The sequence below is a fragment of the Pteropus medius genome, unplaced genomic scaffold (assembly GCF_902729225.1).
Source record: "Pteropus medius unplaced genomic scaffold, Ma_sr-lr_union100, whole genome shotgun sequence".
NCBI classification, from domain to species: domain Eukaryota; kingdom Metazoa; phylum Chordata; class Mammalia; order Chiroptera; family Pteropodidae; genus Pteropus; species Pteropus medius.
In genome coordinates, this window is record NW_024352787.1 from 9,117,669 (window position 1) to 9,133,772 (window position 16,104).

General features: G+C 38.3%; 1 protein-coding gene and 1 pseudogene across 2 annotated transcripts in view; both read left to right on the plus strand.

The window, feature by feature from the left end:
- MAGI2 (membrane associated guanylate kinase, WW and PDZ domain containing 2) overlaps positions 1-16,104 on the plus strand; it is a 1,217,785-nt gene that overhangs the window by 1,033,300 nt on the left and 168,381 nt on the right. The gene's annotated exons all lie outside the window — the stretch shown is intronic.
- On the plus strand, positions 1,502-1,617 carry LOC120591982 (uncharacterized; annotated as a pseudogene).

Consider the following 16,104-nt stretch of genomic DNA (forward strand, 5'->3'; position numbering starts at 1 on the left):
TTCAATATTTCTTTAAACTATTTGAAAACATAATTTAAGCCCTTTGTTATTTCTTTAAAGTTTCAGAACTTTCGAAAGTTATCCTTGCCTCTAAATTGGGTTACAGTACCGCCATTTGTGATTTCTCTCTTTATAAGTATTTTCAGAAAACAATTCTTATTTCCAGAAATCTCAAAGCTAACTCTTTAAAAAACATATCTGTGAGTGGTTCTCCAGGTGTGTAGGTCAAGTATGTGAGAGTACTTTTTTTAGTGCGAAAGGCTCTTGAAAGTGGAGAGCATTTTACCAAAGGTGAAAGAACAAATGGTCAAGGGGGAAAACAGAGAAAGCATACATGTTTTTCTAATTTTCCTAAATGAAGAATGAGGTAATGAAAAAAATAAATAGGCTTAAGACTTGCAAGCCCTAAAAGATGAAAGCCCCCAGGTATGGCACCTGCATACCCAGAGACTGCTTAGAGCAGGCAGAGAAGGCAGAGGTTCGTTGACAGTACCTCCTTGACTGTTCAGGCAATAATTAGGTTATTTATGATCCACAGAAATATCAACATTTGTGTTGTTCTGGGTATCTCCTCATGATCATGTTTCATGGGGTAAGTTTTTTCCCTTCTGATTATTTTCTGATTATTTCTTCAGGTAAACTTTCTGGGTGGGTTTGGGTTTGATTTTTGCTTTTTATCATAAGCATTTTCAATCAATGTTAATTATTCAGATTTCCTTATGGTTTGAGGAATAGCCATGCCTTGGATATCAATTCCCACTTAATCCAAAGAGATCCCCTTTTCTTTCTTTTCATATGTTAGCTCATTAAGCCCTACAACAAAAGAAGCCTCATATATTAGCAAGTATGAAATGACAAAACTCGGACTACATCAAACGATTAGTTTTCTTTCAACAGTCAAATAGAGATATATTATTCATAGTTTTACATTGGCCGTTTTTGATCGTATTGTGTTTGTAGACGATACAAGAAAACTGAATAAGAGCATTGGGTTGAGAACTAGTTTTAAAATCTTAGCTCTGCCAATCACTATATGACTTCAAGTATTATTTTTCATCTCTAAATCTTCTGCTACTTTATATGTGAAACAGAATGGTAAGAGAACCTACCTCACAGGATTGTTGTGAAGATTAAATGGCAAAATGTAAAATGCTCAGCATATTGTCTAGCATAGAGTGAGAATTCAGGAAGTGCGATTTGTTTGTAGTTTTCTGCTTTTCCTTATTTTGTATTTTTTCTCTCTATAGAGGTAATGAAGCTGGCAAGCTAGGAAACTTACTGACAGATTATGTATATGAGTTGAAACAGCTGCTAAGAGAAAAATAGATCAACAATGATCATTTGCCATTCTGTAAAGCACGCGGTGCATTTGACTTAAACCATAGAGGATTGGGGCATATAAGAAGACACAGGGGACGTGGTTCCATAGTGTGGCAATTAACACATCTGCTTTACACGCAGAAAGTCCTGGGTTCGTGCCCCAGTGGAGCCATAGTCCATGGTCTATGGCCATGCCACCCTGAACAATCCTGAGGTCTGATCTCAGAAGCTAAGCAGGGTTGGGTCTGGTTAGTACTTGGATGGGAAACCACCTAGGAAGACCAGGTGCTGTAGGCGTAAATAATAATAATAATAATAAAAGACACAGAATGTGCATATCCAACATGTGAATATTCAACAGGAACCTCTCTCCTTTCCTAAATGTCCAGGGCTTTTGAAAAAGCTATGTTTTGCATTTTTGATTTTTTTAAAATTAAATTTGTAACAACTGTCATTTAAATCAACTGTAATCATATTCTATCTTCCACCTGTGGGCCACACTCAGCTTCCCACAGCATCATGCTAAGTAACTGTCTTTTCACTATAAAACTGTGAATTTAGCCTATCTTCTAATTAAATATTTCTGAAATCTAATAATCTAAGTAATTTTGAGACAATAAACTGATGGATTTGTGTTAACCACTGGAGTGATGTGAAATCTGGCATCGCCCCAATTGCATGGAGGTAGTGGTCAAGTAGTGTTGTGTAGTGTGTTGTCTCTCGGTTCTCTGCCAATGCAGCAAAAACTTACAGGTCGGCAAGATTTAGTAAAAGTAAGATTTATTGAAAGTATGTTTTAGAAGGAGTCGGGCTGTGCTAAGTAAGGCTGCAGCCCTGTGGAATTTGGGAGGTGAAGAGATAAGACAGAATACGCCCCAAGTGAGGAGCGGATTTTCAGCAGTGAGAGCTGTAGCAACACAGAAATGGGAAGGTCTGTTTATATTTGGGCCGTGATGGGAGGTCCTAGATGATCCATATGTGAGTTATCTTGACAGACAGTTGGCTGCTATATAACACTTTGCCTTCTGAGCATGTGCTTACCCAGAATTCAGTCTGTTATAATTAGATTCATGAACTTCCAGGCATAGTCATGATATTATAATGATGGTTTAATGAGGCCTAGGTTGTGGGCAGGTTAGGGTAGTACTTCCTGTGCATACATTTATAGCTGGTTTAGCCAGCAGCTTTTATGGCCTTTGTGCTCTAGGATTTAGGGTAATTCAACAACCCTAAAAGGGAGGTGTTTCTGGGAGGTCTTAAGGAAGATCTTCAAGGGAAGTTTCTGTGATTACAGAGCTGGGCCTTTGCTCCTGTTGTTCATGCCTGACTAACTACCTAACATTTGGTAAAGTGAGCAAGAGGTGTCTGGGTTATAACGATATTTCATGAGTAAATGGGAAAGTTGGATAATGCACAGAGTAAGGCTAAGGGTAAGTCATGTGGGCAGCAGTCAGCCTGATGAGAAAGTGTGGGAGAGGCCAGAAGAATAGACTAACAAAGAGAAACAAGGGAACTGTTGGCTCATCTTATAAATTTTTATCTGATGGAGCCATTGATGGGGCAGAGCACAATTTTGAGGACAGTTGATATAGTCAAGGTCAAGAACCAAAGAAGACTTATGATGAAACTCATCAGCTGCTCAGGATCAGAGAAACAACATGATAATATGTCACACTGACCCAAGGAAGAGATGTGCATGTTCAGCACATGTGTGATGGCACTAGAGAGATGAGAAGATTCAAGATATGGGGATATGGGTTATAATCTTGGCAGCTGCATCTATCTATTGAGATCATAGAGTAAAACATCTATACTTGACCCAACGCAGTGCTTGGAACACAACTGAAGCTCAATAAAAGTTACTTCACTAGTATGACAGGGAACAAGGCATAGGACAAGGATCTTAGCCCAATTCTGCCATTAATTATCTGTGACCTCATGGTACATTTGTAAAATGAAAAGGTTAGGTAAAATATTTGCTTTAGTTTTAAAATTCTGCAAATCTATTCTTTTACAGTGTTATAGTCAATAAACTAACATTGTCTCATGCTAAAATATAAGCTGGCTTTTTCATGTTCTGATTTTCCATTGAAGGGAAATGGAATACATTAGCCATACTAACAATAAAACTAATTTTTAAAAAACAAACAAAATATCAAACTATAGAATGCTTTTTCATAATAAATATCCCTGTTATTTATTTGGTAAGCACTCATTAAATCTTTGAAGGTATTCATTAAATGCCTGTTACTTTGGTGAGCACTGGGGATGTAAAGACACACAATATGACCCCTACCCTCCAGAGACTTATATTCTTATATCCCAGTCAGCAGACCAGAGTGTGGTACATGACAGACACAGTGCTCTGTATGCTCTGTATCGACCTGAAGAAGACCTAAGAATCTTTTCTTTTTCTGAGTTTGAATCACAGCCTTAATGTGGTCTTTCTTGTTTTATGTCCTTGTTCCCAATGTAAAAGTGCTAAACTGCTTCTTGGTTGTATTGGATAGCACTGGGATAAGATTTTAACTGGGTATTCTTAAACTGCTTTTTCAGTAAATCAATTTTATAATTTTTAAGTTTCAAAAGAAAGAGCTCCAATGTATTCTAGGTGCTGTGATAGGGCAGTAGCCACGATATCATGGGAGACACAGAGATAAGACTTGTCAGTTCTACCTAGAAGAGAAAGAGTAGTGAGACCATTTCGTAGAGGAGGTGGTGCTTGGGCTAAGACTTCAAAAGAAGTTATTTGTTGCCAGGCAGACAGGATGGGAAGGGAATTCCTGGTAGAAATGGGCATGATGGGGCAAATATCACATTGTCAAACATAGGTATTCTGAGAACTGTGAATGGAGTTGGGCAGAGGTGGAGAGAGGGATGTGAAATGGGACTTCATAAAAAACAAGACTGGAGATGCAGGCGGCCAGATCATGGAGCACCTTCTGTGCAAAGGAGTTTGGACTTCATTCTGCAGCAAATGGGATACCAGTACAAAAGAAAAGTGATATGTTCAAATTTATGCTTTAAAAAGAGTTCTCTAACATCACTAGAAAGAATGATTGGAAAGGGCAAGAATAGAGCCAAGAAGTTTTGAGGTTCTGGAGTTTTGAATGCAATAGGAGCAAGGATGGAGAGAAGATGTCAGTACAAGAGATATCAAGGCGAACCTACAAGACTGATGGAATGTGTACAAGGGTGAAAAGGACAAATTTAGGATGAGCCCCAGATTTCCAGCTTAGAGGACTGGGTGGTTGCTAGTGGCATTTACAGTTCAGGGAGTTTTGAAGGTGGAGCAGCTTTAGGGGAAAGAGGCAGCATTTATTATTGGACGTGAACCCTGTAGAATGATCAGTGTCGATACAGGTGGACACTTGGGCTAGACCTCAGGGGAAGAATGGGCTGATTTAGAAGCAGATATAGAAGTCTTGAACAATAGGAGAAGCCCTGGGGATAAATAAGCTCAGCACAGGGTACTGTGTCATTGAGAGGGAAAAAAGGGAGTGGGGACAGAGGAAGCAGGTGTAGCAGATTCAGCAAAATCAATTATTACCATTGTCTTAGCAAATAAGCTGTCCAGAAAGACAATGCTGGGCCTGAAATGGTCATTCAATAACTATTTCATGATGAATAAGTAGATGAACGAGTGAGTGAATGAGTAAGAAGTGAGGGACACGTGGGCTGAGGAGTATAAATAGTAGAGGCCAGGATTAGAAAGGCAACACTACAAATTATTCTCATGCAGAGAGAAACTGAAGCCATGAGAGTGAAAGAGATCCCAAAGGAAAAAATGCAAAGTGAGAAACTAAGGACTTAGGAATGAACCCTGATCTCATTAAAAAGGTATCCACAGCAGGTTCTTCACGCTCCTCTATAAAACATTAGTCATCATTAGTCAGAGCAGCCCGTCAGCAGGAGTAGCAGCTGGAGTTACAATTTGACCTTCATCTATACAGAAGGAAGATAATGTTCCAGTACTCCTTCATGTGGGAGGTGGATGAGGACAGAGGAGCACGAAATGCCAACTGTGATGAAGTACCAGATTCAGTATGAGCAGAGTGCCAGCTGTGGAGAGGTGCCTGCTGGGCTGTAACTCACTGGCTTTTACCAGAAAGCATGGTTCTTGACTGGTTGTTAATTCTGTTAGGAAAATATCTTGATAAAACCTATCTAGTCTCCACTAAAGCTATGTGTAGAATCTAAGGTGAGAATGAGTCTCACAGCACTAATGTGGCTTTAGAAAGCAAACCAGACCCACAGAGTTCCTAGGTGGATCCAGATGACACAAACATGCTTGTCATGTTGACAGAAGGTGGCTCATGCTTTTTCAAACCGTATTTATCTTTAGATAGAGAGGTTAGAAACCTGAAAACCTCTATTTTCTGTAAGTTTCTCTTTTTTTAAGTGACTTAAAGATAATGGGAAATTACTCAAAAATAAGCTGACAACTTAATGCAATTCAATTCAATTGAAAAATATTTATTGTGGGGTCACTAAGAGTTAATTGTCAGCAATATAGTTAGCTCTGCCAAATGCAAATATGGTCCCTGTCTTCACTAAATTTCTTACAATTAAAACCAAAGTAAAACATGTGTGTTTTGGGGGGGATGGGAGGGTGTTGTTAGAGGTCAACTAGTGGGAAGGGAGTTTAAGAGCCAATTCACCCTTCTCTGAAAGATTTGCATCATTTCTAATGTTCATGCACACCTAGTGGTTAAGTCATCAGCTCTGTGATGATTTGGTGAGACACGCTCTGTGTCGACATCTATAAAATGAGGAATCGGGTGACCAGAAGGTCCTCAATGGCTGTAACATGCTTAAAATACATGTATCAGGGTTCAAGCATGGCATATTGCTAAGAGCCCAGAAGATTTCCCCTTCGTTCTGTCATCTATAAAATAGGCTAATACAATGACATTTTGGAAAACTTTAGAGTTGTGGAGGGCTTTGTTCTCTGTCCAGCACCTCTAGCTCCTTCAGTCCCAGATGTGTGTCTACCCTGCCTTTCCAATTATCCAGTTCTGCCTGTTGTGTAGGACTTCACGGGGTCTCTAATTAAGAGTGAACGTTCTTCCCTAAACAGAGTGGCACCTTGGAATGGTACCCCTTCTTGTGGTGTCTATAAGGAGCAAATTAATTCATAATAGGTCATGATGCGCCTAGTAACTCATCTCCCACTACTACAGCCCCCAGTGTCATGGGCCACCAGGTGGTCACTGCTTATGGCCATTTCTGTTCCACTGAATGTGAAACCAACACACAACACCCAGATAAATATTGCGAGTCAATATGCTTATCTAGAAGATCTTAAGACAAGATCATAGTAATTAATAGTTTGTCATCCTGCTATGACACACTGTGGGGAAAAAAATCTCTAGACTTGGAGTCCAAGAAGATATGGGCTGAGCCCTGGTTCTACCACCTCCCTCTTGCATGCTTGTAGGCAGGACACCATAATAACCTCAGTTTATTCTGTAAGATGTGTGTAATCATTCCTTCCCTGCCTCCTTCTCAGATTTCATAAATAATATATGACAGTATACCCCAAACTGCCATTTAAATGATAACTTGCTAAATAAATGTGAGATTTTTCTCAGAGAGAAATTAAAATTCCAAATATTGATAAAAATGCATTTTGACACATCTTTTATTCATTCAACAAATATTTAGTGAGCACTTGCTCTATGCTAGGTACTGTGTGTTAGCAATTGAAGAATCAGTGACGAAAAAAGTACTGATATGACCCCTGCCATCAAGGAACTTTTAGACTCATGCAGGAGAGAAAAAGTCATCTAAGAAGTTCTCCCTTTACCATAGGAAAGGGAAGAAAGAGCAGTGTTCAGAAGAGGTTCGTAGAATAATGAGGGCCTCTAATCTTGAGATTTGGCTCTGAGAGATACAGCATGCCTTCCCTGAAGAAGTGACCCTGGAACCAAGATCTAACTGATAAACAGGGGTTAACCAGGTGGCGAAGACAGGAAAGCAGGTTCAAAGACCCCATGGTGAGAGGCCTAGAGGACGGAGGGACTGAAATGGATGGCGAACAGATTAAGGTTCTATAAAGGATTTTCACTTTGTTCCTAAGAGCACTTGGAAGCTGATTACAGGCTTTTAACTATAGGAGCAACATGATCAGATTTATGCTTTGAAAAGATTACTGACTACAATGTGAAGAACAGATGGAAGCAGATATAGGTAGCTTGGTTGCAGTAGTTTAGGCAGGACCTGATGGTAGTTTGGACTCAGATGCATCAGTGGAGATGAGAACTGAGGAGTATTTAGGAAGTAATAACCACAGGACTTGAATCAATTTGAATGGCAATGGTACAAGTTATTGAGTTATATATAATACTGCACTTATTCTTGGACTTGGCAGTTCAAATCATGTCTCAGGGTAAATGGTGATATTTTCCTCATTAAGACATTATGACGGATGAATTACACCTTTTTCCCCACTTAATTTCATGACTTTATTTTTTCCTCCAAGGCTATTTTCTTTTAATTTTATGGAGGTATAATTGACAAATAAAATTGTACATCATGGTGACTTGATATATATTGTGAAAGGATTCCTCCTGTCTAGTTAATTAACACATCCATAGTTGTTAACAGTAATTGTATAACAAAATTTGCTAAGAGTGGAACTTAAATATTCTCACCCTCCCCATGCCCCAAAATGGATTACACTTGTCTCAACATTGATGCTGCAATCAGGCACTGACGCTATTGAACACTGTCTGCTTTTGATCACTTTTATATTTTCCAGTTAAGGCTATGACTATTTCATTTTTTATATAATCAGTGAGTGAGAAAAAAATAGCATATTTACTTGAATGACAAAGCTAATACCTATTATAACTGCTGTGCTTTTGAAGTTTATCCCACTCTTATTTATAATATTAATCATTGGAGAATTCTCCCATTAACCAAAGATATTCCACATGCTGTGCATTTTGAAAGGTCAAATCTGTGGAAGAATTTATTATATTTCATTAAAGATGTCTTACTCAGCTCTTATATGAAGAAAAAAATAGTCTTCACTTTCAGACGGGGTGGCAAATACATGACTCACACACCACCCTTCTGTCCCCCCATTTCTATGTCTGAGATGCTAATTGTAAAGATACTATATCCTACTGAGCCATTTGAGAATTCTCCTTAACACAGCACTCCAAGTAGCCAGTTGATCAGAGCTGGCATGAGAGTTGCAACTCATTTGTCACCCCCATTTTAATACTCTGTCAGTCCTTCCCTTCCCTAAAATAATCAGTTTAAGAGCATATTTAATTAGATTTCCCTCCTACCTCACATATCTGTTTGCCTGTTTTCTTCAACAAGATCTGCTACTCCGAATCTTCTCAGCTCACCCAAGTTTACAGGCAGCTGTGGACATTTCCAGCAAACTGACTGAGTCCTGCCTCAAGTACCAGTCTCTTATTCTCTGCCTGAGAACTTTCTCTAGCACTACGGGTGCTTCCTCAGCCTTCAGCAGGGACAACCCAGGAATGTGGGGAAAGTAGAGTCAGAGGACAAATGTCCTGGTCTTGCCATTCCGCAGTAGGAAGGTTCTGATGTGTGTTAAATCCCCAAGGGGACAGAGTTCCAGGTGCTCACAGTGATTATCCACTCATTAGTGTTTGCTTCCATGATTCACCCTCCTTATTCTTCATTCGTGCTTCCTAGGGTCACCCTAGTCCTCACCTCAAGGCATGCTTGTGGGAGGACCCAAAATAAAATGGTGGTGGCATTGCTTATGGTATGTAAAAAATTTATTTGCAAACTGCAGTCAGTGAAGTTTCTCCTGAGATGTGGGCTCTGATTCCATTCCACAAGAGACCCGTCAACTCCGTCTTTCTTTCCTCTCTAGCAATTAGCACAAGAGAACTTGGGAGATAAGAAGGGGTAGGGGGAAGAAACTCACACCAAGATTCCCACCACAAAGCAAAAAAGTGTGTTTTTATCTCTGATTATTGAAAAATACATTCCAAGGGCAATCCTATGATGATATTTGCACTTCCTCTCTCCTAAGTGAGGCTCATCAGGGATGCCAGAAACTTAAATGAAGATTTATTATTTCAAGCCTTAGCTGGTTAAGTTAGTCAAAACACAAAATAAACAAATGACAGTTCTGCCTATATTTCAGACCTTCATTTATAAATAACATCTATATTATATATAACATGTAGACAAGTAGAGATAAAATTGTTCTTTACATTAACAGATTATACTACTAAGAAGTTCTATTTTAAATGGTAAAAGGCCAAAGAATCTCCAGTATGCTTTCTCTAACATCCCAGTAAAGTGCCAAGAAGACACAGCAAAGAAAATGTCAGGGATTCACAGATTCTAGCAAAAATAAGACTGCTTGAGTACTGCTCTACAGAGCAGTGAGAGTTGCGTTTAAACCTCCTTCCTACTGAAAAATCAATCACTCTCTTTTCACAACTACTGTCTTTCAACCAATTCTAAAATCTCAGATCCCAGAACACAGCAGAACAGAAAGTAGAGGGGAGAGGGTGGTGACAAATTGCCTTCTGGGGCATGTGGCATGATTACCTTGAGCATCATGGATGAAGGCAAAGCTGTAAGAAGCCTTGGGGTTAATATATAGAGACCACCTCAAATTTTTTGCAACACAGATATTTCTCCCCAAAGCGAGAAAACAAAATTAGGAAGTTGTGTCAAGAGAAGTCCCCGCCAACACTTTCCCAAAGCGATATGACACCAGTGCCAATGGAAATCTGGCTACAAGCTGTGCACATGCATTCCCTATTGTGTGAAGTACAAAATGGGTATTATTCCACACAATCACTCGAATGGGCAGTCATGGAGGCCATGAGCCTTAATCTGGATAAATCTTCCCTTTTAAATGAATGAAAAAAAATTTAAAGGTCAGCATACAACATATAACAAAATAGTTAAGCAAATAAGAAAGGAATAATTATAGCTTTGAAAATTAGAAGGAAGAGTATGACACTGCACCAGATTTACTGTAGAAAACAGAAGAAACTGAGAAAACCTGGCTGTCAGAGTTACCAGAGAAGAGCTAGGAAACAAAATGGGAACTAAGAGTTTTGATTATAACCCGTTGGAAGAGAAAGAGAAGCATGGGCTGCTCTTGATAAATACCGATGGAGAAAGAAGTTAAAAAGTCAAAGAAATTAAAGAAACAAAAAACCAGTCAAGATCAAATCTACAGATAATTGAATATCCTTTGATCAGTATTTCTCAAATATGCATGTGAATCACCTGGGAATCTTGTTAAATTACAAATCTGATTCAGTACGTCTGGGGTCTGCAATTCTGGATTTCTATCAAGCCTCCACTATTGCAAGTAGATGCTCAGGCCACATCTTAAGTAGAAAGATTTCAGAGAAAACCCGAAGCAAATACACTCACTATAATCCAGGAAGAATGAATTAAAAGAAATTCACACCTAAGCATATTCTAACAATTTATAAAGCATTTAAAAGGATAAAGAATATATTATACAATTATTTAAGAAAAAATTCGAAAGGTTACTTGCAAAAATAAAAATTGGGTGGATCCGGGCTTGTCCTTTGCTTTACTAAATGTCGGAGGACAATAGAAAAATCCCACAGAGTTTGATAAAAGAAATTGTGATCTAAAAATTCATTAATAAAATGAATTCATATGGAAGTGCTTGGAAAAGATACCACGTATTTAGGTTTTTCTATCACTGCCATAATAAATTACTACAAACTTAGTGGCTTTATTATATTATTATATACAGATTTATTACCGTACAGTGCTACATCAGAAATCCAACACAGGTCCCATTAAAATCAATGTGTCAGCACATCAGCTTTCTTTTCTGGGATCTCTAGGAGAGAATCCATTTCTTTGCCTTCTCGTTTCTGGAGGCTTCTTGCATTCTATGGCTTTTAACCTTTTTCTTCTATCTTCAAAGCCAGCAATGTCAAAGGGAGTCATTCTCATGCTGCCATCTCTCTCTCTGCCGCTAGGAAAGGTTCTCCGCCTTTAAGATGATGATGATGATGATGATGATGTATGTGATTGGATTAGGCCCATCTGGATAATCCAAGATCTTCTCCCCATCGCAAGGTCCTTAACCTTAATCATATCTGGAAATCGTCTTTTGCCATGTAAAGTAACATATGCATAGGTTTCAAGGGGTAGGTTTAGACATCTTTAGGAGGCCACTATTTGACCTACAATATCAAACATAGGCTGTTTCTGAAAATTTCGAGGACATATACTAATAGAGGACCAAAATTCAAAATCCAAAAATAGGGAAATCGTTGTATAAAAGAAATTGTGGTGAGCATTAAAACCAGTTTACTTAGTTAAGTCTAAGTAATTGTTGTATAAATAGTTATAGGAAAATGCAAAGTTAGAAACAATTTGTAAAAGAATAATTATAATACAATCATTTTGAACTGGGGGCACAGTTCATACTAAAGCACAGGACTATTGAGTGAGGTTAAGTGAGTCTCTTTACTCCTCTAACCAGGATCAGAGAGCACTTAATGGAAAACCCTAACGGGATGAAAACAATGATTTGCTTTGTTTAAAGCAAATCAAAACTAGTCATACTCCATGTAGCAAAAGAAGTTTAAAGGAGCAAAAGGCCTAAAAGAACTAAGAGAAAAATATAATATACATCTGTGGTGACAGTAAACTGTTGAACACCTTTCTGAAAAGCAGACTTTTATTTTGTAGAAAAAGAATTTGAAATGTATCAAAAACATTAAATGGAACAGTGTACCATTTTATATTGATAAAATGTAAAGTGCATTATTATTTAGTTCTCACTAAAATAATTTCTATTATTATCTTTACTTCGTTGCAGATAAGGAATCTGACATTAGGAGAATAGGGACTTGCTCACAGTCACCAGATGTGAGCCGTGAAGCAAACTCAGGGTCCCACTCAGAGTCCAAGAATCAGTCCTGGTGGTGTGTGCCCTCCCATGTATATGTGAGAACACATAACTAGTGAGAGGTGGAGTAGGGCCTGGAACCCAAGTCACTTTTACCCCATATTTTGTGTGCATAACCTCTCCACTACACTGTCTTGGAAACTGTTTTTCTGTTTACATCTTTGCCTCATCCCCTTGAACCAAACATTTCAACACAGGTTATTTTGGTCCTCTCCTCCAGTTTCCCTGCATAACCACTTTCAGCCACTGTAAGTAAGTTCTCCCACCCATTCCTGTCTCCAGCCCATAGGGTGGACCCTGGGGATTCCCCTCAAACCCCATAGATCTGCTCCAGCCTCTTGATAAGAACTTGGATGCTCTTCTCTCTCAACAAAGATTAATTCTTCCCCTTGTGTTCTAGATCCCATCCTCTTTTGTCTCCTCATGAAATAATTCTACCAATTATCCCCTTTCTTCCTGAATCAGACTCGTCTCTGTTCAGGAAACTTCGCATCTGAATGTAAGCATACTTGTCCCAAAAGAAATCTTGCCTTCATGGTGGTCGTATTCCCCATAGCCACTATGACACTGCCTCTTTAACCCCATAGCCATGTCTCGGTTCCACTTTCTCATTTCCCGTCCATTCCACCCACCGAAATCTGATTTCTGCCTCTGTCATAGCAATTAAACAGCTTCCACTGAGGCCACCAGTGACCCTCCTGTTAGACAAACCACTTAAAGCCTTGTTTTATGAATATTTTCCTTTACTTGGCTCTCTGTTACTTTTCAGACATTTCCTTCATTCTTCTGCACACCCTAAGGAGTTCTTTTTCATGCTACACAACTTTGTTATATTATTTTAAATTTAACCTGACACATTATACTGAGTACCTCTACTTAGTACAGACAGTAGAGCCAACTACTACATGATTGAACCCAAACTCGCTTTGGTTCAAACTTCAAAATGTAGTTCAAACTACATTTGAACCCAGACTCCCAAAGGCACCTCAAACTCATTTTTCCCATAATCTAACTTGCTAGACACCACTCGAGGAAGCCTCTTTTCTGCATTTCTCACCTCGGCTAACGACACTAGCATTCGTCCAGGTTCCAAGACGGAAGTCATCATAGATTTCATCATCTCCATTATACCACTTCTCCACCCCCAGCAAATCACCATACTTCATTAGTTTTCCTAAGTTTCTTGTGACTCCGTCTCTTTCTTTCTACTTTCCTCACCCTTCACTACTACTATCCATTCATTCAAATGTGTCTACTAAAGTATCTACTGTGTGTCAGCATTGTGCTAAGTACTGGAACACCCTCGTAAGCAAATAGAAAAGATAACTCCCCTAATGTAATTTATGTTCTATTGGAGAGTTGGGCATTAAACTAATAATTTTACAAATATAATTACATAAATGTGATTTCATACATATGCAAATAGTGATAGTGCCATACAAAGCAAAAATACAGGATGCAATGAAAAATTATAATAGAGAACTTTAAAATGAAAGGTCAGGTACATCTTCCCTGAGGAGTGATATTTCAGTAGATATACACAGGAGTCAGAGATAGCTGTGTGAAGCGTGAGGAGGGGGCGGGGCAAATAAAAGAACATGTGCAAAGGCCCTGTAATTAGAAAAGCCTGATTTAGTCAGGGAACTTCAATGAGTGAAGGGGAGTGAAACGTGAGGTGTCTGAGGAGTGAGTAATTGGAAAGAAACAATTTATGTAGAGACTTGTAAGATTTGTGTTTTATCCTAAATGCAGTGGGAATTCAGTGAAGGATTTTAAGCATGATCAGATTCTGTGACATCAGCAAATTTGTTGTTGCTTCTCCTCAGGCAAGAAATGATGGCGGGTGTGGATTACAGTGGTACTTATGGAAATGGAGAGAAGTGAATTTGAAATAGATTTTGGTGGTAGACTAGACAGAATTTGGTAATAAGAAAGTGAGAGAGAAGGGGGATGTTAAGAATGACTTTCAGATTCCTATCTTAAAACCTTGGAGAGGCAAGTGAAATTTACCAAAATAACACAGAAAATTCAGAAGGAAAGATTAAAGGTTGCACTTTTGTTGTGTTGAATTTATGGTGCTTATAAAACACTCACAACTCAATAACTATTTATTTAATGTTGCCGTAAAGTACCAAAACAGATATCTAATCTGGCTTAAGTTACTTAAAAGTGTTTCTAGATTTTTTTTTCTCAAAAGAAATAAATACTTCATCATTCATTATTATACATTCATCATTGTAAAAAAATATATGTCACTCTCAGAATTGGAATTTTCTATTTGCAAGTACTTACATCCTTCCACATTTTCTTTGCCAACTTTTACAGCGTGCCATAAACATACAGAGCAGTTTCTCTCTACATTGCTCTTGGTCTTGGTCAGAATGTAAAGAAAAAGCCCTTTGTGTTTGTCCCTATTTTCTGCAAACCTCACCTCGCTCTAAATTTTAGCCTCCCTGACACAATTCTGCCCCTTCCGGCCCATTCTATTATCCACCTGGCCTGCTTTATTTAGAACATACCCTTTAGGCAGCCAAGTTTATCAGAAGACAACATGGGCAGGCTTATGCTTTCTAGGTACTCATTGGGATTACTCGGAAAGGTCAGATTGTTCTGTCCATAAGGGGCAAAGCCAAAGGGAAAATAGACATTCGAAAGCACTTTATAACATTTACAAGAAAAACACTTTTATTTAGAAGATGAAGAAAAGATCATTTCTAAAGCTTTGCAGAGAGAGTCTCAGTTCACCTTATAAAAATAGATTCTTTACACCAGAGATGGCAGCAAATTTGAAATCTTCTCTGCAAATTGACTAGTTTACTTGGCTGGAACATGGCGGTGGGAGCTTTGGGTACCAGCAGTGTATCTTCCATGCTTGCCGAAAGGAAGGTATCTCGTGGCCTGGGTCAGTTTCATTAAGAGTTGCCCTTTTACTGACTTCAAATAGCTTAAACAAATTATCTAAAAGAACTGCAGGGTTTAGCTCATTTAATGAATTTTAATAAGAAATACATGAATCAGTTCAAAAAAAAAAAAAACAGAAAAAACTGAATAACATTGAACTAGTTTTAATGGAAATTAGCTCATTACTCTGCTGGCTTACATTTACCAAAGGCTGAATTTTTTATGGAAAACTTGCCAGACTGCAGAAAAATGGGAGGATCTTTAAATTAAAGATTAACTGTATTAGTGGTATTTTTTTTCTTTCAAATTAGCCCTAACTGCAGATTCTAAAAACCCTGGGGTTTTTATTTCCCCTTTGGGAAACTTTAAAAAAACAATTTCCTTTATTAGAAGAGATTCTCACAGTCCTTGAGATATTGCTTACAATCCTTTATAAGAAAAGATAACTTAACAGGTGGAAGCGTCTGCGTAGGTGTCCAAGCCAGTGTCCTGTCCTCCAGGAAGACACCACAGGGACTATGAAAAAAATTCTCTCTTTTTCACTTCCTCTTATTATTTCTCACACTCATGCAATATGCACATACTTTTATTCTCCTTCTTTTTCCTTTTTATTTATTGCTTCATTTTTTTTTAACTGTGGTAAAATATACATAACATAAAATTTGCCATATTAACCGTATTTCAGTGTACAGTTTGGTAGTGTTAAATACATTAACATTATTGTCTCTTTCTTTTTTTAAAATGAAACAGAACACACAGCTTTAATAACCCAGGGCGTGGACATCTTCAGTGAAATAGGTCTTTATTTCCAAGTTATTCCTACTCCTTTTCTCTTGCTCAAAGAAAAAGAGAAAGTGAGTGTTTCTCCTGCATCTCCATCATTTTTGTAACTGTGAATCCCCTAGAAAATACATGAAACTGTAATGATAATCTTCAAAACCAGAGGCATATGTTGTAGCAAA